At 48.4% G+C, this 26,486-nt stretch overlaps 1 protein-coding gene and 1 long non-coding RNA gene across 2 annotated transcripts in view; one reads left to right on the top strand and one right to left on the bottom strand.

The window, feature by feature from the left end:
- Positions 1 to 26,486, top strand: part of SLC39A6 (solute carrier family 39 member 6) — a 304,810-nt gene that overhangs the window by 237,136 nt on the left and 41,188 nt on the right. The gene's annotated exons all lie outside the window — the stretch shown is intronic.
- The window catches only part of LOC146822626 (uncharacterized), a 274,717-nt gene that overhangs the window by 230,457 nt on the left and 17,774 nt on the right, over positions 1 to 26,486 (bottom strand). The gene's annotated exons all lie outside the window — the stretch shown is intronic.

Genomic DNA, 26,486 nt, shown 5'->3' with positions numbered 1-26,486 from the left:
ATCAAGCACCGGGCAGACTCTCTCGCCCCTGGCCGAAACTTGACCGGGATAAATGGGTGAATGTACTAGAACGCACCAAGCCAAGGCCCGATAGTAATCCGCACTCTGCGGACGTACAGTTTAGGTCCTGGATTGGAAATTCCCTCGACGCCGTTTTGCCTAAAAAATCGTATTTAAAACCTAGGAAAAAAGCCTCCTCTCCGTGGTTCTCCCATGAGATCCGCCTCCTGAAAAAAACCTGCAAGAGAGCAGAAAGAATATGGAGGAAAGACTTTGATCCTAACAGTAAAAGGGAATACAAAGTAGCTATTCTTATCTACAAAAAAGCCCTCAAACACGCGCAAACTGTCTTTTTCACTGATAAAATTAGCAAGGCATCCTGTTCGTCTAGAGAAACCTTTCAAATAATGAAAAAACTTTTAAAAATTCCAGAGCCACCTCTAACATTTAATTTCCCGGATAACCACTGCAACGAGTTAGCTGCGTTCTTTGACCAAAAGATTCAAAACATCCTCCTTCAGCTTCCCCCACTTCCGCCCAACGATCCGGCATCCACTCATTCAGAGCAGACTGAGAACTCACACATAGAACTTGATATGTTCCTTCCCATCTGTGAGGAAACCTTGCGGCCCATCTTCCAATCCCTGAAAAGCGGCTCCCCGCTTGATCCAGCACCTGTCAGACATCTTAAACAAGTCACCCCCACCATTCTGGCGCCCATGGTGAGTTTGATAAACGCATCCATTGAAAGCGGCTGTGTCCCACCAAGCTGGAAGAAAGCGATTGTCAAGGCCTTACTAAAAAAGCCTAATCTTGACCCGAATAATTTTGCCAACTTCAGACCTATTTCCCTGCTCCCATGCGTGAGTAAGATAGCTGAAAAGTTCATCAACAGTCAGCTATCAAATTTCCTGGAAAGCAACAAATTGCTAAAATCCACACAGACAGGTTTCCGCCCCGGCCAGGGTACGGAAACAGCGATGGTGGCGGTTGTCGAAGAGGCGAGGAAAATCATCGACACAGGAGGATCAGTGGCAGTGATCCTTCTGGACCTCAGTGCGGCCTTCGACACCGTCAACCACAGTATCCTGGCCCAGAGACTCCATGATCTTGGTATCTCTGGCTCGGCCCTGATGTGGCTAAAGTCATTTCTTGCCAATCGATCTTTCCAGGTGGCGGAGGGTGATTTCCTCTCCAGGGAGACACCTATACACTGCGGAGTACCTCAGGGCTCATCGTTAAGCCCTACGCTCTTTAACGTGTATATGTCGCCATTAGAAGGTATTTTCGTCCCGTATGGTATTAAACTTCTGACCTACGCGGATGACACCCAGCTGGTTGTTTCCCTCAGTCGACAGGATAACCCCGAAACAGATCTGCACTCCTGCCTGAGGGACATAGTCAGCTGGATGAACCTATCCCACCTAAAACTCAATGGCGACAAAACGGAGATTATGGTGATAGGCAACCAATCCCACTTCCGGCCGGAGTCTCTATGGCCTCCATGCATGGGCGCACCTCCAATCCCCAAAGCTGAAATTAAAAGCTTGGGGATCTGGCTTGATCAAAACCTCACCCTAAGCACCCAGGCAAGAAAAACGGCTGGAACATGCCTTGGTCTCCTACGCACCACCCGTAAGATTCTTCCCTTGCTTCCATCTGAATCAAGGAAACTCCTCCTACAGGGTCTTATCCTTTCAAGATTGGATTATGGTAATGCTCTTTACCTCGGGGCTCCAAAAAAAGTGATTGCCAGGCTACAGGTGGTGCAAAACGCCGCTGCCCGGATTCTCACAAACACTAAGACCCGCTGCTCTGCCAAACCAGCAATTAGAGCCTTGCACTGGTTGCCTGTTGAGCAAAGGATACATTTTAAGGCTATGTGCCTAACCCATAAAATCGTCCAGGGAAAAGCGCCGTCCATATTAAAGGACCTTGTGGTTCCATATACCACTACCAGAATCCTCCGATCCTCGCACGCCCATCTGATTCAAATTCCCAAGATAAGGAAAGCTCGTTCAGGAGGTCGACGTTTTTCCTTTCATGCGTCCAAGCTTTGGAATTCCCTTCCGCCTGACCTCCGGGCCCAACACAATCTGCTTCCGTTTCGAAAGTCACTAAAGACATGGCTGTTCCCATAACCATCTGCTTCGCTATCGGTTGAACTCGCTGTCGCATCTTCTAGCGCTGGGACGCTCAAGGGCAGCCATGCGCTCTAGAAATCTCCTTACATTTACATTTACATTTACATATCAGAGTTTTTGTGGAGTCAGGGATGATCCAAACATCCCTATATAGAAAGACCACAGCTGGCAATTCAATTTTGCATGGTCACAGTAGTCATCCGGCAAATCTGATAAGTAGTATCCCGTACGGGGAGCTTTTACGAATAAAAAAACTGTTCAACAACGGATGAAGACTTTGACCATGCAGCCAATAGTAGCATAAGACGCTTCAGAGCAAGGGGATATTCATTGAAAGTGTTAAATACTGCACAATTGAAGGTTAAAAATGTGGACAGGCAGACCCTATTAGGAGACACTCGTATCAACAAAAATGACACTGGGAGCTTGAGACTGATCACTACCTATACATCATCAGCTAGCAAGATAAGGTCTATATTGTGTAGGAATTGGAAAATCTTGAAATTGGATAGCATTATAGGTAATGATTTAACTGACTATCCGCAAATAACTTTCAGAAAATCAAGATCTTTAAAAGATCAATTAGTACAGAGACATTTGAGTAAATCACCTTCTCCTTCAGGACTGCAGAACCTTCATGGTTCATTCCCATGTGGGAAATGCAAAGCATGTAGCACCAGTAAAAGAACTTTAACCTATAAGGTTCCTGCAAGTAAATCCCACAACAAGATTTCGAAACTCATGACGTGTACCACAACATATGTTGTATATTGCTTGGAGTGTCCATGTGGCCATCGTTACATTGGCAGCACCGTGAAAGCGGTCAAAATGCGTGTTTTGGAACACCAAAGAGCTATTGTAAACAGGGATGAAAACTACCCTGTTGCACGCCACTTTGCCACACACCATAACAGCAACAGAACTCTTCTGCAATTTTCCTGTCTGGATTGTATCCCAAATGATATCAGGGGTGGGGACAGAGAAAAAGCTTTATGACGTCTGGAATCCAGATATATTATCGAACTCCAGACGAAATCGCCTGATGGCTTGAATGCTGGGGAAGAGTTGATAACTCATTTCTAATAAGGAATGATGTATACTGTGTGCAGCACCACTTTTGTTTGAGTTGTAGAAAGGGAGGACAAAATAATGATCCCAGCCCATCCAGGGCTCTATAATGTGAATTATTAACAAGTATGTGATATTCATCGCCCCTATTTTCTTTAATTCAAGGCTCGAAACTTGAAACTTTTTATAAAAAAACGAGACGACTCACCCGGATTTAACAAGAGGCATTGTAATCAGCATTGAATTTTTTGAACAGTTATGTTGGTTTGTATTAATTTTCGATTGGGTGATTGATATTAACTATCATGCAATGTCCAACATTTTGAATTATTGTAATGAACTGTGATGGAAAACGTCTGAGGACAAAACAAATGCACATTGCTTTGTAAATACAATATGATTTGCACATTCTAAGATGGCGACTATGATAACGTTACTGGGTCCCTCGTCTATGTTAATGAAATACAATGCATATATGAACTTCCGCCCCCAAACGCGAGCCGACACTGACGAAAGCTACGGCTGAAACGCGTCTGTTTCTTTATTTGCACTAATAAAATCCGAATTGGGATTTAACCTAACCTGAGTGCTGGTCCTTCTATTCTTTGAACATCGGAGCTTTATATATATATATATATATATATATACATATATATAGTATTAAAAATGCATATACCACTTCATTACAACATGCTGCACCGCAGCCACGCTACTCTACAACATAGCTTAAAGACATTGGTAAAGCCAATAGCTCTGGCTAAACACTTATAAGGTCCCAAAAGCAAGGCCTATTGGCTATGTCAATGTTCATTTTCTGCTGACAAACATAGCACTGTTATCAGCATAATGCTTATTTTTGGCTAGAGCCGTCAACCCCCCCCCCCCCACCCAATCGCCCAACCCCTTGTTTGAAGATTCCTGCCCTTCACCATCGCAAACTGCAGATGTTACCTTCCCATTACCACTGTGTAAAGGGATTCAGTCCTGCCCTCAACAGGAATCAATCAATCAATAGCGCAACTATCACCCCTAGGGGTATCTGGGCGCTGATGCTGCCGGAGCTTAGTCAAAAAGCCAGGTCTTGATTTTCTTCTAGAAGACTTCCAGAGTGGGTGCAGTCCGGAGGTAGAGGGGCAGGTCGTTCCAGGTCTTGGCGGAGATGTAGGAGAAGGAGCGCCTCGCACTGCGTCGGATGCGTGGGGTGAGGGCGAGGGAGGTGGAACGCAGGTGTCTTGAGGGCTGATGGAATTTCAGTTGATGGTTTAAGTAGGACGGTCCTTGGCTGTTTAAGTATTTGTAGGCGTGCATGAGGAACTTTAACTGGCATCTCTTCTGAACTGGGAGCCAGTGGAGGTTTCGGAGGTGTGGGTGATGAGTAAATCTCGGATTCTTTCTAGTGGGGAAATTGATTGGAAAAATGTTTATGAATACTCTCAAACTCTCACGTTTGCGAGTGTTCACAAACTTCCCTGGGTATCCAGGCCGAGGAATGACACTTACCCTTGCACACGTTAATTAAAGTCATTACACATTTAGGTTGAACTTACAACCGTGAATGGCTTTGTGAATCTGCCAACTCTCTGGATCTGACAGACTGTTCTCTAATGGGTGTTAGCTACAGTTTAGGAACAGATCACAATCGCAGTTGTAAAACTGGCAGAATCACACAACTTCTACAAAAGCAGCCCTGTAAAATGGAACACAAACCCCACACAGTCCGGTGGTTAACTTGTGCAGGCAGTTGCAGGTGCTGAGCATAGACACTCATTTAGAGGCACCCAATTTATTTTTAATCCTCGGGCTTGAGAAAGGCAGACCGTGAAGAAAGTCGGAGGAAGAGAAGGACAGGAAAACAGCGAGAATGCAGGAATCGAAAAAGAACTGTTAGTAAGACAAAGACAGAAGTGTAGGGTGGAAGAAAGGAGCATGCAGTAGAATCAAGAAAAGGCCTGGGTATACAGCAAACATGGCATTTTAGCTTCTTACAAAAAAAAGTTGTTATGCCCCAAAATAAAACACTGACACAGGCAATCGGTTATATGAGCTGTTGTGCATTTACATTTAACACTATTTTAGTAAGGGATCTTTCCAAAAATTCTGTTATGGCAAATCAAGGACATAAAAGGGGTTTTTTAAATGACTAAGGTGTCCAGGGGTCTCTGACGGCTTCAATGCTTTGATGGACAATTCCTAGTCAGGTAAATAACTTTGGCATACATATTAAAACAACTTTCTTCCCAAAGCAGCGCATTTACTGCAGCATTCGAAAACAAGCATACAAAAAATCGTCCTACGCAATAGAATATGTGCCTTTAGCCTCTTTGCCCGTGGACTGAAAAGGGTAGCGAAGTTAATTATTTCTCATAATCAGTAATTATGATAAGATAACGGAGCATCCGATAATGAAGCGCTGAAATGATGGAAGACCGGCGCCCTTAGATATATAATAGCATATTAGCATAACCGTGTATGCAAAGTACATAGAGCCGCTGTCACAGTTAACTTGCCATTGAAGGATTAGGTAGGAATTCCTAATTAGAACAAGACAAGCGCGGCGGAGCGTGGCGCGCGCGCGCTTGGCGGGGGCGGGGGAGCGCATTCCAGGCGGGTGAGCGGACCCTTTGAAGTAGGATGCCAAACGGATTGCATGGCGGCACGATGCACGTGATTGTGCGCATGCTCGCCATGCAATCCGCTTTTGGGAGCACTTTTGGGAGCCCCTTACTAGAGTCTCGCTGAGCCATCGCTTGCACGATAGCCAGGCGAGACCTAAAAAACGGCCACAGGGCGTGTTTACACAGTGGTGAAGGGAGGGGACGGGGCCTGAGGTGACGTGTGCAAACACGCCCTATGGCGCGTTTTAAGTTGGGGAAATAATTCCCCTTCAATCCTGAGGGCCCCTGGGGGCTAACTAACCCACCAGGAGCTTCCAGTAAGCGCCACTGAGCTGCGTTGCAGAGAGGTGGTCTAGCCGTGCCACTTTTTACACCTCTCTGCAACGCAGCTCTGTGGCGCTTACTGGAGGTACCTAGTGGGCTAGTTGGACCCTAGGGACCCTCAGGATTCAAATGAACTTAATCTCCCAACTAAAAACGGCCACAGGGCGTGTTTACACAGTGGTGAAGGGAGGGGACGGGGCCTGAGTTAACGTGTGCAAACAAGCCCTGTGGCGCGTTTTAAGTTGGGGAAATAATTCCCCTTCAATCCTGAGGGACCCTGTGGGCCAACTAGCCCACCAGGTGCTTCCAGTAAGCGCCACTGCGCTGCGTTGCAGAGAGGTGGTCTAGGCCGTGGCCCTTTTTACATCTCTGCAACGCAGCTCTGTGGCGCTTACTGGAGGTACCTAGTGGTATAATTGGACCCTAGGGACCCTCAGGATTCAAGGGGACTTAATCTCCCAACTTAAAACGGCCACAGGGCGTGTTTACACAGTGGGGAAGGGAGGGGACGGGGCCTGAGGTGACGTGTGCAAACCCGCCCTGTGGCGCGTTTTAAGAGGTAGTTTTAATCCCCTGCCCTATTATATACTAGGGGCTTACAGAGGAAGTCATGCTGATCACAGGGGGACCCCAGCGCATAGTGTTCCCTAGTGTATGTAGGTGTTTTCACTGTATTCTGAGTGTCTTTTAAAGCACTGGCTCTAGGACTGGTTAGTCAGACTCAGTTACCACCAGTATCCGTCTGAAAAAGTTGAGGGTACAGGATGATTTTGCAACAAGGCTTCTTTCTGCTCTTCTGTTTGTTCTTTCTGCACGTTATCCTTCTTCCTGCACTTTTCTTCGTCTTTGAGGACTTCTGTTGCTTCTTTCTGCATATCTTTTTTTTCGTTCTGTGCGTTTTTTCTTCTTTCTTCACATGTCCTATCTCTGTAGGCATAGTTAGAAATTAGCATTTCAAAAACCTTTGAAATTCACTGAAAAAACCATAGGTTTCAGGCACGTTATAGTTAGGAACTAGCATTTAAAAAACCTTAGAAATTCACTGAAAAAACCATAGGTTTCAGGGGCGTTATAGTTAGCTGGACTTTTCACTCGTACAAAACCATTGAAATTCCCCCGTTATAGTTAGTTCAGCTAACTATAACTCGCGCGCCCGCAATGCACTGCTGATGACGTCACATATTACATCACTCATGACATGGTCAGTGACATCACTCATAACGTGCCTGAAACCTATGTTTTTTTCAGTGAATATATATACTAGTGCAGCTCACAGAGTCCGAAGATAATTATGTTCTCTAATGAATCTAGACAGGCAGAGGCAGCACAAGTCTTTAAATGTGCCCCGATACAGAATGTCGAAAGGGATCGTGCAACCATTGTACCCAGTTCACTCGCAAATCAATTTGTTAAACTTGAAAGACTATTGGAACGCGAAACACGGAAATGGTGGGAAGCCACCTCACTCCAACATTATCTCGATGTGCAACGTATACCTCGAGGTTTACGTATTTACACGATTCCCTCGTACGAAAACCCGGATCCCGCGCTTTTAGAGGAATGGGCAGCACACACAACCGAATCGTCAGTTGGCATGCTGAAAATCCTGATAAAATTTGGGCGGAGCGACCGTGACAAATGTCTTAAGGAAATCGAGGAACTGGAGGCCATCATTGCAACGAATTCGGATACAAAAACTGAAGAGGAACTCAGACAAGCAATGAAGGAACGGCTAATTAACTACCAAGAAAAAATCAAGACACGAAAACACACAAAATTCAACAGAGATGCAAGAGATTACGAACAAGGAAGAATACTCACTTTCGCACGGAGATTTGATGGGCCAAGAAAAGCCCTCAAGAGTTCCGTTTCTCAAGAACAGGAAATTCGAGACACCTCTGAATCGAATGTGAGTACGGATGCAGAACAATCTGGGGATGATGCCAGCGAAACCCCCTTGCCTTCCTCAACACAAAGTCGTTTTTTAGAGGAGTTTCACCAAATGCGCAACTCGCGACAAAGAGGGGGACGGGGCAGATTTCAATCGTCAAGGAGAAGAAATGTGGCCGGAAACCAAGACGGGGTGGCCGCACTAAGTTCGAACCAAGGGATCGCTTGGCAAACACGCAGCAAGAGAGGATCCCAAAAATAGGAAGCTCCGATGACCTCACCATCGTAAATTTGACTCCAAAAAAACTAACGGAAGATCAACAATCCGTTCTTAAAAAGGGCCTAACCTTCTGTCCAGCGAAAAGATGCGAATACACTCAAACCCGGATTGATTTATATCTCTTTTCCAGAAAATTAAAACTGAAGAAATTTTTCAAACTAAAAGGAATACAGGACAGTGAAAGCCAAGCTTCCAAACAGATCTCAGCATCAGACCAAACAACATCTCTTACAGGAGAAGATCTTGAAACACTACGTATCCTATCTAGTCAAGAGACAATGAGATCTGACGTCGCTCATGATGTTTCCTGTATTCAAAGTTTTGGAATTGAACAAATTGCTCCAAGAACTCCTTTCAAACAGACATCAACTTTCGTACCAATGTCCACTTATGATTCCATTGACATCTTTGAGGAATCAGTGAAGAAAGACCTCATGAAACTGAGACTCTCAGAATCTGTGAATTTTCAAAACAATCTTACCTTGAGACAAAGGACTGCCCTCTCAGAATTAATGGACGATTCAGATTTAATTTGTAAACCATCTGATAAAGGAGGGAATATAGTGCTAATGACAAGAAAGTTTTATAGAGGAAGCAATGAGATTACTCTCAGATAGGTCATGTTATTCTCCAATTTCTAAGTCTGAGTATATTTCAAGTATTGAGGAATATCACACATTGATTCAAAAGTGGTTTGATTGTCATATGCTCAATTTTGATGAATTTAAATACCTGACATGCCCATACCCTACTACAGCTTCTTTCTATCACTTGCCTAAAATACATAAAAACGCCGAGAGACCACCAGGCCGCCCTATTGTTTCATCCATTGGGTCATTGACAGAACACATGTCTCAATATATAGATTTTTTCTTGAGAGAATTTGTATTAACATTATCCTCGTATATCAAAGACACAACACACTTCATCAGCAACATTACCGATACTCTTTGGGAATCTGACATGCTCATGATTGTCCTTGATATCACCAGTCTCTACACGATTATCAAACATGAGCATGGTGTCCAGGCAGTAGATTACTTTTTGAAGGAAAGGTCCCTACAGTTTGCTGAGCACAATGCTATGCTGATTGAATTCATCATGTTTTGTCTCAACAACAATATCTTCCTATTTGATAAACAACATTACCGACAGATACAAGGAACAGCCATGGGCACCTGCTTCGCCCCCAGCTACGCAAATTTATTCGTGGGCTGGTGGGAGAGGCAGGTGGCCTGGGCAGATTCATATGAACACTGGACCAAAAATGTCATCTTATGGTATAGGTACATAGACGACCTGTTTATCCTGTGGAAGGGACCTGAGGCTGAAGCTGAAAAATACATTGCAGCATTAAACACTAACACCTTGAACCTTCACTTAACTGGACAATTCAGTACACAACAAGTCCCTTTCTTGGATCTTAAAGTGTTTGTCCAAGATGGGAGAATCTGCACAACCCTCTTTAGAAAAGAGACTGCAGGAAATTCAGTACTGGAAGCGCATAGTAGCCACCAAAAATCCTTAAAAAATAGCATTCCCTACGGTGAACTACTACGTTTAAAAAGAAATTGTTCCCGTGAGATTGATTTTCAACATGAAGCATCTATTGCTATTGAAAGATTCAGAGTACTTGGGTATTGCCCTAACCTACTCATTAAAACTTTAAGTAAGGTTAATGAAATTTCCAGGCAATCTCTATTGGCTACTAATCGTGCAAAGGCTAAAACAGAACATGACACCTGTAGATTTAATACAACCTTTTCTAATGAGACGAACAGCTTGAGAAAGATTTTATGTCGAAATTGGCATATTTTGAAAACAGACACAGTAATTGGTGACTTGTTACCATCTTACCCACAAATAACTTTCAGGAGGTGTAGATCCTTAAAAGATAAACTGGTACAAAGTCACTATGAACCCATTCCCTATGTCCAACGTATCGGTAAAGTCACTGGCTTCTTTCCTTGTCTGAAATGCAAGGCGTGCAGGCATAGCAAAAAGGTATCATCGTATAATGTTCCTGGAACAAAGAAACCCAGATTGATTAACAAACTGTTAACTTGCAATACGCCATTTTGCGTTTATTGCCTTACATGTCCTTGCCCCAAGCAATATATCGGTAGCACGATCCACCCTACAAAAAAACGTATCCTAGAGCATGCAAGAGCTATCGAAAAACAAGATCCTTCATACCCGGTGGCGAGACATTTCGCCGAATATCACAATAGTGACAGAAATTTATTGTCATTCTTCTGTCTGGACCATGTCCCAACTAGTGACCGCATGGGAAACCGGGAACTTAAACTGAGAAGATTAGAATCTCGTTTTATCATTGACCTCCAAACCACTACACCTTTTGGTCTAAACACAGAGGAAGAATTGTCATGCCATCTAGGACAGCGTTGAGATACTCTAGATACCCGGGGTCTTAGGAACAATTATGTTTTTCCTCATAATGTGATGTATAGGCTTACTTCAATTGTTGCTAGAACCATCATTTTTTTCTATTATGATGTTAATGTTTGAAATTACTCATATAAGGCTCTAATTGAACGTAGTTTCTAATACTTATTTGAAATGATTTTTAACCAAGTGAATGTTGCCTGCCCATACAGGGCTCAATTCTATTCTAATTTAATTAGAAATCACTGCTGAACGATTTGGCTCATATAGAGCAAGAATCTCGATTATGCCGGCCTGTCGATGAATTCATTTATTATTATTTTTTTCAGGTTCTCATTCTTATATTTATTTTTATTGATGAACTTTAACAAAAAAGAGTAAAAAACTAATGTCTCAATGTAAACATAGATCGAAAATTAATGTGAAGTCTTTTTACTCTGTTTTTGATTTAGTGAACCAGAACTAGAATTCATGAACCAGATATAATATTGCTCGAACAAACTGCACTTCGTAACTCAGTCGAAAAAGGCGCGAACGCCGAAACGCGTCCCGTTGTTACTGCTGTTTTTCTCGAATCATGGAATAAATTATATACATCGAGAAACCTTGCTGTGTGCGGTCCCCTTCATTCACTGAGTGGAGTTTTCTGGAGCTGAATATATATATATATATATATATATATATATATATTCACTGAAAAAACCATAGGTTTCACACACGTTATAGTTAGGAATTAGCATTTATAAAACCTTGCAAATTCACTTAAAAAACCATAGGTTTCACACGTTCTAATTAGGTGAATATTTCACTCGTAAAAAAACAATGAAATTCCCCCGTTATAGTTAGTTCAGATAATTACAACTCGCGCGCCCGCAATCCACTGCTCATGACGTCACATATTACATCACTCATGACATGGTCAGTGGCATCACTCATGACAACACTGATGACCCTTGTGATAGAGTGGCGGTCGCGCGAGTTATAGTTATCTGAACTAACTATAACGGGGGAATTTCATTGGTTTTTTACGAGTGAAATATCCACCTAACTATAACATGTGTGAAACCTATGGTTTTTTAAGTGAATTTGTACGGTTTTTTAAATGCTAATTTATTTATGTATTATTATTTTTTTTATATATTTATTTTCCAATAAACTACGTATTAAATTTTTTTTTTTTTCACCGTGCACGCACGGTGCGCGCACCCCCGCGATTTAGGGACCCCCTGACAAAGGCTAGGTGGTCAGGAACTCTCTACCCTGCCCCCTTTTCACGTTCGCCACCTTCCTTTTTCACTCTCGCACTGAAAACAAACAAAATGGCGGCCGACACTTCCTGATTTCGACCGATTCGAACGTTGACTAACATGTAACCACCAATCAGAATTACGCTCGCGCACGTTAGGGTGCTCGCACGGTGCGCGCACGGTGCGCGCACCCTGCGCGCGTATAGATATTGATATGCTTTTAAATGCTATTTTCTCAGGAAATACTGAACAGATTTACACCAGACCTGCAAAAGGCACTTCCTTGACCTTATGGCTACCTCTCTGCCAAATTTCAAGTAATTCTGTTCAGCCGTTCGGGCTGTAGCTGTGTCTAAAGGTCCTATGGAAAAATGCATGGGGAAAACGCGTTTTGGGACCCCCTTTTTTCTCGACCCCCGCTTGACGAATCACCCCGAGACTTTCAGGGCAGGAGCTGAACGGAGCGCCCCATTAGTTTTGAAAATTTCGCGAGGATTCGTCAACCGGCGCCAAAGTTATTCAAAATAGAATTTTGAGATTTCCTATGGAAACACGGTCCTAACTATAACTATCTACTGGCGACTGCCAGTAGATTATATATATATATATATATATATATATATATATATATATATATATATATATATATATATATATATATATATATATATAATATAACCATTAAGTGCTCACAGGATCAACTAACGCACAACTACACACCCATTCAACGAAGCCTACAATAACATACAAATCCAACAAATTTTCAAAATTAAGATTCAAGTAGTAGTCCCCCACATATATCCATTTGATAGGATAGTGGTATCAACACGGTGTCCCTTCATAAGTTGAACACAGACGTTTGAGCAATTCATTTATACAAAAATGTTTTTTCATTAACATGAGTTAATAAACTCGGGGGGGGGGGAGGCAGAAGAGAACAAGAACTCGTTTTAGTGTGTGACCTAAGTGATGGGTCCCACCTTTTTCAGGGCGCAGAAACTTGAAAAGACAATGGAAGAAGCGCCTGGGAAGCATAAAAATAACATTTCATACATACATTCCATTTATGATCATAGGATAAGCCTATTTGATAAAAAGACACATATATGTACAAAAAAGAGGGGGAAGGTTCTTGGGTACAAAAATAAAAAGGATACGAGGATAAAAAGTGGAAGACGTGCACATGATCAGTGAAGAACCGGTGGATACCAGATCCCAGATGCAGAAAAACCCTGTGAGGAGAAGTAAACAATAGGGTGCCGATCACGATCCGGTAAAAAAATTCCCCGTACGACTCGTATCCGGTCTTTTTACCGTACGAATCGTACAAGTGCCGTACAAACTGCCAATTACGATTCGCATGGGAAAAAGACCATACGAATCGCATTGGGAACAATTCCCCACACGTCCTCGGGTCGGAAAATGTGTCCGACACGTCCACGGACGATTTACCGTACAAACGTGAAAAGTGAAGTCCGACCGCGGAATCACGATCCATCCCGTGCATCCGATGTTACAACCGTATGGAAAAAACACCGTCCGCACCGAACTCCCATAGCAACCATGGAGACATGTGCCCGCATATGCGCCGACCCCCCCCCAGCCCCCGTACGTTCGAGTCGTACCCCCCCGTGTATGTACACCCCCACCCGTGTATGTACACCCGTGTACGTGTCGTACCCCCGTGTATGTACACCCGTGTACGTGTCGTACCCCCCGTGTATGTACACCTGTGTATGTGTCGTACTCCCCTGTGTATGTACACCCGTGTACGTGTCGTACCCCCGTGTATGTACACCCGTGTACGTGTCGTACCCCCCGTGTATGTACACCCATGTACGTTAGTCGTACCCCCGTGTATGTACACCCGTGTACGTGTCGTACTCCCCCGTGTATGTACACCCGTGTACGTTCGAGTCGTACCACCCCCCCCCTTTTATGTACGACCCGTACCCTCACCCGCGTATGTATGGAGCATACCCCCACCCCACCCGTGTATGTACGACCCGTACCCTCACCCGCGTATGTATGGAGCGTACCCCCACCCCAACCGTGTATGTACGACCCGTACCCTCACACGCGTACGTACGGACCGTACCCCCACCCCAACCGTGTATGTATGACGCGTACCCCCACCCGCGTATGCATGGAGCGTACCCCCACCCCAACATTCTAAGTACGGAGCGCACCCCAGGCCCCAACATCACCACCTTCACACAACATCGCGCATGTACGAGTCGTACCAAGACAGACACAAGGACAGCACTGTACAACAAAATGGCCCATGTACACACCGTACACACGCTAAAAACGCACGTACACAACCAGGACAAAGCAAAACAACACAAGAATACACCATTCGAATGGCACAAAGCCACTAAACATGTCCAACAACCACAAAAACAACACATTCACTGACCTGCAACTGCCAAAATCCAAAACAGAGGCCCAAAACACAACCACTCCTTATAACACACCCACCCAAACTTCAAACACAGCCACACCCACCAATGGACCAATAAAAAGGGCCCACACACACAAACCATGAGCCTTTGCAACAGACTCACTGCTGCCAGACCCCACAGACAACCTACAGCACCAAACTAGAACCTTTACTACACCTTACACTTGCACACCTTCACACACACACCTTCACAAACACCCCCTCATCACATTCACACACACACCTGCACAACCACACCCACACACCCACAACCATCCACACCCCCCCCCCACCATCCACACCCACACCCCTCACCATGCCCACTAACAAGAATCCAAAGTTCACTAGCCGAGAGTTGGAGGTCCTTGTCGATGAAATCCTCAGAGTCGAGCCACACCTCTTTGGAACATTGGTCAGAAAGACCAGCATTTCAGAAAAAACAGCCATGTGGCAGACGATCGTCGATGCTGTGAATGCTGTTGCGGACACCAGAAGGACCAGGCATGAATGCCAAGCCAGGTGGTACGATCTGCGGAGGAGGGTCCGAGCCAAAATGACCGACGAACACAACCAGGCCAACGTCACTGGAGGAGGGCCGTCCCGCAGAACCGTACAATACCATCCCTGGGAGGAGAGGGTGATGGCCATACTGCCGGTGGTGGCAGTCGAAGGATTAGAAGGACTCCAAGACCCGGGTGAGTACACAAACAACTCACCTCACATGGGGGGAACGTCATCCACAACCATACTCACAATCAGGCACGCAACCACCCCAAGCTATCGCATGACTCAACCACACTCCATGAACACGCACATGCCATTGGCGCCACCATGCCCCATGCACCCAGCTGGACAATGTCAAGTCACAGGCCACAGAAAACACCAACACATGACACGGTAAGCCGGATGGCGGGAGGGTGGGCCACAAAAATCACATAGTGCAAATCAGAAGCAGACAACAATGCCCCCTGCCCATATGGCCTAGGTCACAGCCAGACAAACAGTGTGTCCCCACACAGGAAAGACTTGCCAGCAAATGGCGGACGCCTTGCATCAACACATGGGGGTGACGGCACGTTCTTGCACATGACAGCAGCTAATGAACAGCCAACACTGTGAAAGAGTGGCAGCACACACCACCACAGCAGCAGCGGAGACACAGACACTACACCCAATTGGTGCCTGGAGATCAGAAACCAACTCACATCAACAATCCAAGGGCCATTCAAAGATCTGCTAACAGTGTGTGCCCAGGAAGCTGGGCTGAGGTGACGGAGGGTGACACACAGAGGGAGGGAGAGAGGGACAGAGAGGGAGGGAGACACAGGGAGACGGACAGAGGGAGGAGGCTGACACACAGAGGGAGGGAGAGGGGGACAGAGAGGGAGCAAGAAAGGGAAACACAGGGAGAGCAAATCAGCCTTGTGTTGTGTGGGAATGTCTGCTCGTCAACAGGTGTACTGCGTGCATGTAGACAAGGGTGGCCAGTGCCAGAACCCCCCCTCTTCTCCATGGCAAAACACAGGGCCATGTCACAACCTGTGCACGAGCACAACAACAGCTACCTGCATTATCTAAGTGTGTGGAACCACTCCATGTGCCCACGTACAGTGCTACACGGAAGGCGCCAATGCATGGTTCGCCACACCTGCCCACTCCACTGCTGACTGCAGTCACAATTGACGCAGCTAGTAAGACTGTGCCACACATAGGTAAAGTCGCAAAAGCTGTGGCCAAGGGACATACCCATGCACAAGTGCACTGTGAGTGGAATGCAAGACATATCCAAATTCCCAGAGGAAATGTGCCAACTTAGAAACCAATGAAACATGGATGTTGCATGGAACAAAATTAACATTGTCTCTCTCACACACAGGTCAACGTCGTGGATCACCCCCCAACACTGGGGGGGAAGACTCACAGGACCCGGCTCTGCAGGATGACGGAGCCACCGGCAGCGACGCCTCTCATCACTCTGTGGACGAACCCGACCCCGACCGACCTGGCCCCTCTGGTGTCCAACGACCTGCAGCACCTGCGTCAGGTACAACTGTGCCAACCACCACCCCCACTCCTGCCACATCCCAGGAGACACCCAGGATCCCTGCCCCACCACCACAATGCAGCCAGGCTGGCCAGGAGGGACACGGTGTCCCGGGCACCCAGGAGGAGGCAGGCAACAACGCCAATGCCACCCCTCAGGGGTCCCGGAGACCCGATGTGCCCACAAGGGCAGGCCAGGTGCAAGTGGGCAGGGGTGGTGGGAGTGGAGGACGGCGGAGGCGCGAGCCTGACCGGTTGGCTGGGGAACTGGTATATTCCCATGTCCGAAACATCCTGGACACATACCGGCAGGACACCACGGGCATGGCCCAGGTTGTGTCCATCCTCGAGGAGATCAAGACCCAGCAGGCCCAGCAACATGCGGAGCAACATGCCTGTCTACTGCAACACCAATGGCGGATGGAGGACAGACAGGCTGAGCTCGTGACGGTGTTCACGGGAATTCACAGTACACTCCGTCGGATGGCCGACAACATGGGCAACCCTCCCTGTGCCATCAGGCGTAGAACATCACCACCCACATGGAGGGATCAGGAGGAGACATCCGATGTAGCATCCCAAACATCGTCACGGCCTGCTTCTGAGGGTCCCCGCAGGAGGGCGGGTCGTCCACGGAAAAGACCGTGAGGGTCGGCGCAACAGCACCATCTCCCAGGACACCTGGCCTGGCACCTGGCCCACTGGAGCAACAGCAGGGCAGCAGCAAAAGACATTCTCTGCCACATGGACTTGCTGGTCACTGTCTGACCAATGTTGACAAAGACTGTGGCATGGACTCTGAGGATTTCTAATGGCAAGGACACCAACTCCCCGAGTGAACTTTGGATTCCACACACCCGGAAAGCCCCTCATGTCAACCCCCCCCCCCCACCCCAACCAAAATAAAAAGTCACACGATAAAGAGAAGATGCCTACTGATTGCATTATTACCTTACATGTGTCTTGTAAAGTCTAACCATGCCTGAGTTCTCATTTGACTTCAACCATCCACACCCTGGGGCCTGAGTCTGGCACCGGACACACATGGGTCACATTGTATTAGGCAAGACAGACATGGAGCACCATACACACCCGTGATGGGCCCAACCAGCTGAGGGGGTGGCCGCACAACCGTGCAGACAGACATATTGAGTACAGCGACAGCCATGCGCAGAGGTCAGGGATCATGTGGAGTGTCCTGGGGGGCACCCAGGTATGTGTGGACAGGTGGCAGAACCATGTCCTGCAAGCTTGAGTCAGGTGGATGCAGAGAATGGTGGCCTGGCCAACGTTGGATGCATGGGGATGGCACATGTCACAATACCCACACAGTCATGGACATCATGCACAATTCACAGTCTAATCCCACACAAACAGCTTGCATCTTGCTACTCTACACATAGACACATAGCCACTATCACGGAAAACCATGCCAGACATGCCGCATGCACCGTGGCAACACACCAGCATTGACTGAGAAGAGGCACCTTGGAGGCATAGGGACACCTTTATTAGTCATGTATTCGGGATTGCAGAGGCAACTGGGAGTACACATGAACGGGTCATGTGGAGTAACATGTGGGTCCAACACTGGCACCCCCCTTCTGCAGCACAAATGCGTGATAGCCATGGAACTGGCACACAAGTATCGGCTAACAGCTAAACACCCCCTGCTGATCACGGAGAGACTGCCATACACCATTGATCCGCTGATGTGGAAGTCCCACACCATGTCAAGCCAATGCAAACCGTATGTGTCCGAGGGCAGTGTAACACACATTGATGCCATCATCACATTCCACAATCCCATCACTGATGACTGTCAACAAGTCTGACCATCTATTCAGGTGTACCCAGCTGCATGTCATGTGTACCATGGTGATGCGACATGTCTGCAGAGGAACCAAACATTGACAGGGGCAGTGTGCATACATCGTAAACAACTGCCACACCCAATACACCCCTGATGCATCCCTTACCCTAAGGAGACTTCCAAACTTGTCCGTGCGTGTAACGCTGAGTCAGCACACGATGACGTGTCCATGAGGAATAGCAGTGCCACAACAATGCAACCAACAGACGGCATGCGCAAGTACCTGGGGATGAGAGAGACACAAGAAGTCAGCCACAAAAAGCACAGCCACTTGCATGTGCATGTACTCGACACATGTAAGGATGACAACATGCCAGGTCACAATTATGATTGGGGAAATACACATCACTGGCACCATCACTCCAGTGACACATCCACACACACCTCTGACTCACGTGGCATACATGCAGATGGACACACACATCGCAACACATGCCACACGGGGACCAATGCGTGCACACTCAGACACTGGTACTCACCACTAAGCAAAGAAGTCGCGTATGAGCCGACTCCGGATGTCCTCTTGCGGAACCACATCCTCCACATCACTAGCCCCATTGCCAAGACCTTCGTCCTCCACGGGTGGATGGTCCTGATCATCTTGATCCAGGATGAGTGGCACAGCTTTCTCAACTGCCATGTTGTGCAGCATGCAGCACACCATGAAGATTTTGCAGACCTTCGCCGGGGCATATGGGAGGGCGCCGCCGGTCTTGTGGAGGCATCGGAATCGGCTCTTCAGGAGGCCAAATGTCCTCTCTATCACTCGCCTTGTCCGGCCATGGGCGGTGTTGTAGCGGAGCTGGGCCGGTGTGATGGGGTTGCGGAGAGGTGTGATCAGCCTTGGCATGTTGGGATAGCCAGCGTCCCCTACATGGAAAGCACATGGACATAAGTAGGACAGGAGAAGCGGTCGTGCTGGAAGTCTACGCAAAATACAGGACAGACAGGGTGTACCCACCAACAACACATGCTCGTTCGTTGCGCAGCTGCATCATCATTTCAGGCACCCTGCTACGCCTCATGATGTAGGCATCGTGTTCTGATCCTGGAAAACGAGCACAGACATGTGAAATCATCATGTTGGACAGACACACCACAAGGGCATTGATGGAGTGGTAGTGCTTGCGATTCCTGTACGCTACCTCCTGTGCCTGTGGTGGGACCAAAGCCACATGTGTCCCATCTATGGACCCAATGACATGGGGCATCCCTCCCAGGGCATAGAATCCACGCTTGACCCCAGTCAACATTTCAGGGTTTGGGAAATGGATGAACTCATCCAGGTGAAGCAACATGGCCTCTAAGAAATCATGCAGCACACGGCAGAACATGCTCTGGGACATGCCACGAACATGAGCTATGCTATTTTGAAAGGTACCCGTGGCAAGAAAATGTAGGGCTGCCATTACGTTCAGCTTGGGTGTCAGTGCCGTAGGATACCTGTGCAGCGGTTGCAGGTGTGGTGCCATCCTCGCCGTCAACTCCAGAATCAACGGTTGGGGGAAGCGGTAGCACCGGATACAGTCATTCTCCCGCATGTCAGCCAAGTCCGGAATTGCTCGGGGAAGAGGCGGCGCTCTGCAGTAATTTGGAAGAGTGAGTGCACTACAACAACAGTTTTTTGGTGCTGAGCACATGTTAATCTGTCAATACACATATGCGACATACGGAGTCAGGTATGTGCCACATGCCCTGGACACGTATGGCTGCCAGGTGACACTCCTACCAAGACCCAGCTACACACGGAGATTGTGAACCTCCACATGCCATGGCATGGGATTAGCTGTGTCCCAGTGTAAGGGAACAGCCAGACGCAACACAGGAGTGACATACATCCACACATCAGCAGAAGTAGGATGTCGATTGCAGAGACTGGTAGCGGAACACTAGAGCCACAGGTCACATGACATTACACTAGGACAGCCCACACACCTTGCCATGAAGGTGTACATGTGATGACTCACCACACATTCATAGAGAGGATGCAGACATGTCCTTGTTACGCTACTCCGTGTCCCATGCATACATACGCACCTCACATCCAATACCACATGTGGCCTGGTGTGCGTAACTGTGTGCCATGTCCATCTACACACAGACACATGTTGGTTGCTGCAACAGCTGATGCTTTTGAGGGAGCTCCAACATCAACCTAATGGGAACACACCACACATACATGACATAGACACATCGTGCACCGTGGGTAGTGACATGTCTGGTGTGGTAACCCCTGTACAGGGCATCAGGGGACACTTGCGTGTGTTGTTGACCGTGCCATGCCAGTGACGCTCATCCCAAGTGTGCAGTACGACATGCACACATGTCAAAGGAGTTAAGGGCATGCCTGGCACACATTGCACCGTCACACATAACATCTGTACACATCTAATCATACATCTGGTGCCTTCTCGACTCAGGAGTAATGTGCCACATCACAGCCTTTCACACCTGTGCCCCACACATGTTGTACTGCCCAGACAATGCCTTGATGTCCATCCATGGACAAGTATGTCAGCCCTATTCCTTCCTGTGTGCTGCCTGTCACCACTGTGATGTGTGAAAGGCACTGTACTTTCGCTAAGAGGGCCTGTGTCCGTTCCCTATCACAATGGGAGTGCTGCCGTATGCGCACTCATAGTGATAGTGAGCTTACAGGCGTGTGTACGGTCCGTACCACTATGAGTACGCATACGCGAGAACACCCATAGTGATAGTGAGCGTACACGCGTGTGTACGGTCCATACCACTATGGGTGTGCTCGCGTATGCGTACTCATAGTGATAGTGAGCTTACAGGCGTGTGTACGGTCCGTACCACTATGAGTACGCATACGCGAGAACACCCATAGTGATAGTGAGCGTACGCACGCGTGTACGGTCCGTATCACTATGAGTATGCATACGCGAGACCACCCATAGTGATAGTGAGCGTACGCACGCGTGTACGGTCCGTACCACTATGAGTACGCATACGCGAGCACACCCATAGTGGTACGGACCGTACACACGCGTGTACGCTCACTATCACTATGGGTGTTCTCGCGTATGCGTACTCATAGTGGTACGGACCGTACACGCGTGCGTACGCTCACTATCACTATGGGTACGCATACGCGAGCACACCCATAGTGAGACGGACCGTACACACGCCTGTACGGGCCGTTGATATGCATTTGGGGTGCCCTAGGGCCCCGGGACGCACCGTACCTGTGTGTGGAGCTCCAAATTACATAGGGGACACATGAGGGACAAGTATTAAGGCCTACAGTTTAAAGTTTGAATTTTTTTCAGCAGGTGCACAGCAGTAGTCAGTTTGAATGAATCTACTTTGTTGCAATGTGCTTCTGGAGGTGACATCATGCTGAAGAAAAAAACACAATAAGAACCCACTGACTGTGCTAGGTTTGAAGGGATTGGAGGAAACATAGGATGCTAATGTGAGTGACCAATCACTCTGTACTCCTGTGCATGAAACAGGACAGCAAGGCAGATATAAGGCAGCCAGGTCCCATGACGGAGCACTTGCCTGCACATCTTTGTATTCGACGACCCAGCTGCTGCTACTGATTCCCTGGAACCATGTCAAGGTCTGTGGAGAGGTCACAGCCTTTCACCCTGGAGGAGAACCTGGCTTTGCTGGATGTGATCCTCCCACAGTACCCCCTGCTGTATGGCCGACCAGGGTATCAGGTGAGTGCAGAGTCTACTAGCACAGACTGTGTCCCTTTTTGGTGACTGTGACTTCTGGCATTGTGTCCAGGTGTGACACACATGCTATGTACTGTAGGGGGGGGGCCCAGGGGGGGGAATGCCTGATGTCTCCCAGCCAGAGCATGCTGTGGTGCATGTCTGCCGTCCTCACTTGCATTGTGTTTACTGTGTTTACTGTGACAATCACTGCATGGTGCATGCCACAATCTACCTGTCTTGTCCTCCTGGGAATGTAGCCTCTACAGTCCTCATGTGATTACGTGGTCAGCCCAGTGTGACAGGTGACTGTACCCACAGATGTGTGTTAGTTCTGTGTACCTGTGCTGAGAGTGTCCACATGATGTGTTCGTACCCTGGACATCGGTGTGTGTGTAAGTCCCCTGTCATGTGGGTGGGTGCATATGTGGAGTGTGGCACCCGGGCTGCATGAGGGATGGAGATACCCTGCCCATGTGATGTGAGCAGGGAGCAGTGCTGTGTGTCTGACGTGCAGAGCCAGCCCCACACCTGTGAGCCCCCCCCGGTCTAGTGGCACATGTGCAGAGTGAGGTTTGTCGCTGCATTTGGCAATGGCAGGTGAATGTCCTGTGCCTGTGTGTGTCTGTGTACTCTGCTGCAGTAGCGTCAGTGGCCTGTGGCATGTGACTGCTTTGAGGTGCTGCACATTATCCTGGTGTAGCTTGTGATGCACAGTGTGAGCCTGGATCATTGATTGTGTGATTGCCCTCATTCCACCTGTGTACTTTCAATGGCACGTACTGCTTTAGCCCTTCCCCAGAGGATCATGTCCCTATGACAAAGGTGCAATGCGTTGGATGCATACTATGCCTTGTTGTAAATAGCAATTTGGTTCTAATATGTCTTTCTGTGACATGTGCCTGGTGTATTGATGTAGTGTCACTTGTTCATCCTCACAGGTAGGCGCCTCTGCCAAGAAGCAGATATGGCTGACCGCCGTCAGTGCCGTGAGGAGTGCGGATGGTCGCAAGCGGCGCCTGGCCCAGGTGTGGAAACACTGGCAGGATATCCGGTGCTGGACGCGGAGGATCGCACGGGTCCTGCTGGGGGACTCACCTGAGACCCATAAGAACCGCGGGCGCCGCCGTCTGACCCACATCCACAAGCGTGTGCTGGCGGTGGTCTTTCCAGACTTGGACAGGCGCTTACAGGAGAAGCAGCAGCAGGAAGGGGGTAGGTACATGTGTGTTTGTTGTGTGTCACCAGCATTTGTAAGTGCACAGTTGCATGGATACACTGGCAGGGTTTAAAGGTGCTGTGCAGATCCAGTTACCCACAGAATAGCTGTGCTCTCCTGCCTCCCTTCCCCTCCTTGCAATGTGTTCCCTGGTCTGTGTGTAGTCACTCCTTCACAAGGTAATGTCGGCTGGCGCTTTCTCCACGTGAACAATGCCTGTAGCATCATGTGTGGGGGTGGTGTTTAACAGGTTTTGGGACCTTGCCTGTGCCCTGTCCAGTTCAGTACATGTGGGTTCCATGTCAGTTGGCACTGATGCGGAGTCCAGACATGGAAGTTAGTCTCTCAAGTGTAATGCCTTACAGCGCGCATGTCCTATGTTGTGGCCTGTGACATGATGTGCATGAGTGTGCGATACGCATGGTGCAGGGATGGTGGCGTGTGTTGCAGTCATTCCCATTCAGGACCATGGAGTTGTGTGGCCACTACTGTCCCCTGGGGCATATTTTCCTAGGTGTCATGTGTGTCATCACAAAACGTGGACACTCTCAGTGTCTACAGCATAGGTTGTGCTCTGTGCCATTGTCACCTGGCACCATGTATATTGACGTAAAATGTAGTACAAGTGTCCACTGTACAGCCTGACCTGATTTTCCTTGTTCATACTCACGGTGGCCAGTGCCTGTGTGTCTTGTTACAATCATCTGATGGTGGCCATTTGTACATGATTATTTGGACAGGCGCACCTTGGGTATTTGGCGTCCAATCTTGCATTTATGCAGCCCCTGTGTATTTCACCCAGACTAAGAGATGTAAGTGCCACCTGTGTCTCAACAAATTGTCTCATGTAGGGGGTGGTTGGTGCGGGCCAAGCCTACATGTCAAAACCAGAATTCTCCTTGCTAGGTCTGGGCAGTGTAAGATGTTTGTCTGGACATACACTCAAGGTGCAGTGAGCCAGTCATGGTGGGCATGTTTTCAGTATTACCTATGCAGCATGTGCCTCAAGTTCATGGATATGGTCCCTCCTCATCCCTATTTTCGGCAACGCTGTGTGGTGCAAATGCAGTGCTTGATTGTCCCCAGGACCTGGCTCCTATGTCAAACTCCATTTCATGTCATTTGCTATTGTGTCATGCTCTCCATGGATTTTCATTGGCATGGTGGGTCAACCAACTGTGTGTTGCATGCCCTACATCTGTACCTTGTTTTGTAGGTGTTACTGATCTTTCTTTGCAGGCTATGCACTGTAACCTATGTAGATTGGACTCATGTGACATATGTATACAGGTGTGTGATTAATTGCTGTCTTTTCATCTTGCCCACAGCATCGTCGGGGGACACGGAGGGAGACATGAGCACAGACGGAGCGTAGGGACCGAGCACCAGTGCCAGCGTTGACATCGTGCCTGGCACATTGAGTGGTACTGAGGCTGAGGAGAGTGAGGCCGAGGACCTGTCCACTGGCACAACAGAGTATGAAGCTGACGGGTCCGAGGATGATCTCTCCGAGTGGGCGGAGGCTGCACCAGCAGCTGACAGCGTCACAACATCGCACCCCGCCCCCTCCATTGCCATCAGCCGCCTCCCACTTGCTAGTGTCCCTTCCCAGCGTGCCCGGTCACCACATGTCTCCTTCCTGCCAGGCACCGCACCCCCTGCCCCTGTCTCCACTGCTGCCGCCAATGCTGAGTCTGTGGACATCCAGCGGCAGTTGCAGGTTGGTCAGGCTGCGATCCTTAATGTCCTCCATGGCCACAGCCAAGTGCTGCACAACATGGAGGCATACTTGGAGGGCATTTTTTCATTGCTGAGGTCCATAGACTCAACACTGACTGCAGCAGTGGGTCTCCTGCAGCGCTACGTCCCACCCCCTACCCCTGCCCCATCCACACTTCCCACTCCCATGCCTGTCCCACGTACACCCAGACGTCAGCATGCACCCACCACAACAGACACAGGCACCACACCAGCAGGGAAGGTCATACGCACACCTCCTGGCACGCACACACAGGGTGAAGTAGGCACACCCACTGGGTCGGGGGGCAAACGTAAGTCACGCAGCCAGAGTGGGAGTCCGCATTCCACCCAATCCCCTCCCCTCAGCTCTCCTGGCCACATATCCGGCAAGGACTCCTTCATGGCCGCTCTGTCCCTGAGCCCCACTGTGACACCACCCCGCAAGCGGTCAAGGGAGTCCCCGGTCAGGGTGGTTGAGTCCCCCCCCTGTCCACACCCTCCCCCAGTGGTGCTGCGACCCATCCCTCCGCCCCCCCCCCCTCCTTGGGGCCTGTGGTTCCTTCGGGTGCAGGGGAGACACTGGAGGACCTTGCTAAGGTGTGCAGCGACATCCTGGCCTCCGCCTTTGGCCCTGCCCCACCCCCTGTGGTGGAGTCCTCCATCCCTGCACCCACGACGCCTACCCTTCGCCCTCATGTTCCTGCGGTGCCTGGTCCTTCCCCCCCACATGATGCCCTCCCCGCTGTGGAAGACGAAGGAGTCTGACTGTGCAGGCAAGCTAGGGGACACGCGTCCTACTGTATCCCCCATCCAGCTGTGACTCATGGACTGCCCTATGGGCGTTTGTAAATATTGAACTTTATCCACACAAACATTTTTTGATAATGCTGAATAAAGCCATTTTTTTTTTTCCTTAGATCACTACTGCTTTTCTGGTATTGCTGTTGGTGGGGCTGCTACATGATTTTGGGTGGTGAACATGTGTTGGGTGTGTGGGAAATGTAGTAGTGTGCTGGTCATAGGGGGGACCCTGGTATCTGTGTGCCATCACAAGGTGTTAGCTAAGTGTCTTTGTTCATGTAAGCAGTTACTGCATGGTGAAATTGTCCCAAGGTGTGTTCCTTCCTCTGTGTACCCTGACATCTTCCCTGCAGGGTGTTTCCACTATGTGGTGCTGAGCTGTGTCTACATCAGCTGGGTGTGTGACGGACTCCTTCAACTTTGCACATGCATGCTGAGGGATGTCTCCACCTGCATCATTCGTGGCATCCTTGGTGGTCACTGTACTTGTGTATGTAGACTGTTGACAAGACTTCATGTGGACATGTTCTCTTTTAGGCGCTATGCATGTGTGTACTCCCAGCCTCGCACACATGTGGTACATGTACTGCAGGGTCTTTGTGCACCTGACTGACATTTGTGGGCATTGTATCTGTGGGTACTCCACCCTTTGCGTTCCATGGGCACTGCTGGGAGGACTCTGCACCCACCCCTCCTGTGTCTGG

The sequence above is a fragment of the Triturus cristatus genome, chromosome 5_2 (assembly GCF_964204655.1).
Source record: "Triturus cristatus chromosome 5_2, aTriCri1.1, whole genome shotgun sequence".
NCBI classification, from domain to species: Eukaryota; Metazoa; Chordata; class Amphibia; order Caudata; family Salamandridae; genus Triturus; species Triturus cristatus.
Note: the sequence above shows the minus strand (reverse complement) of the source record. Positions and strands in the feature narration are given on the sequence as shown.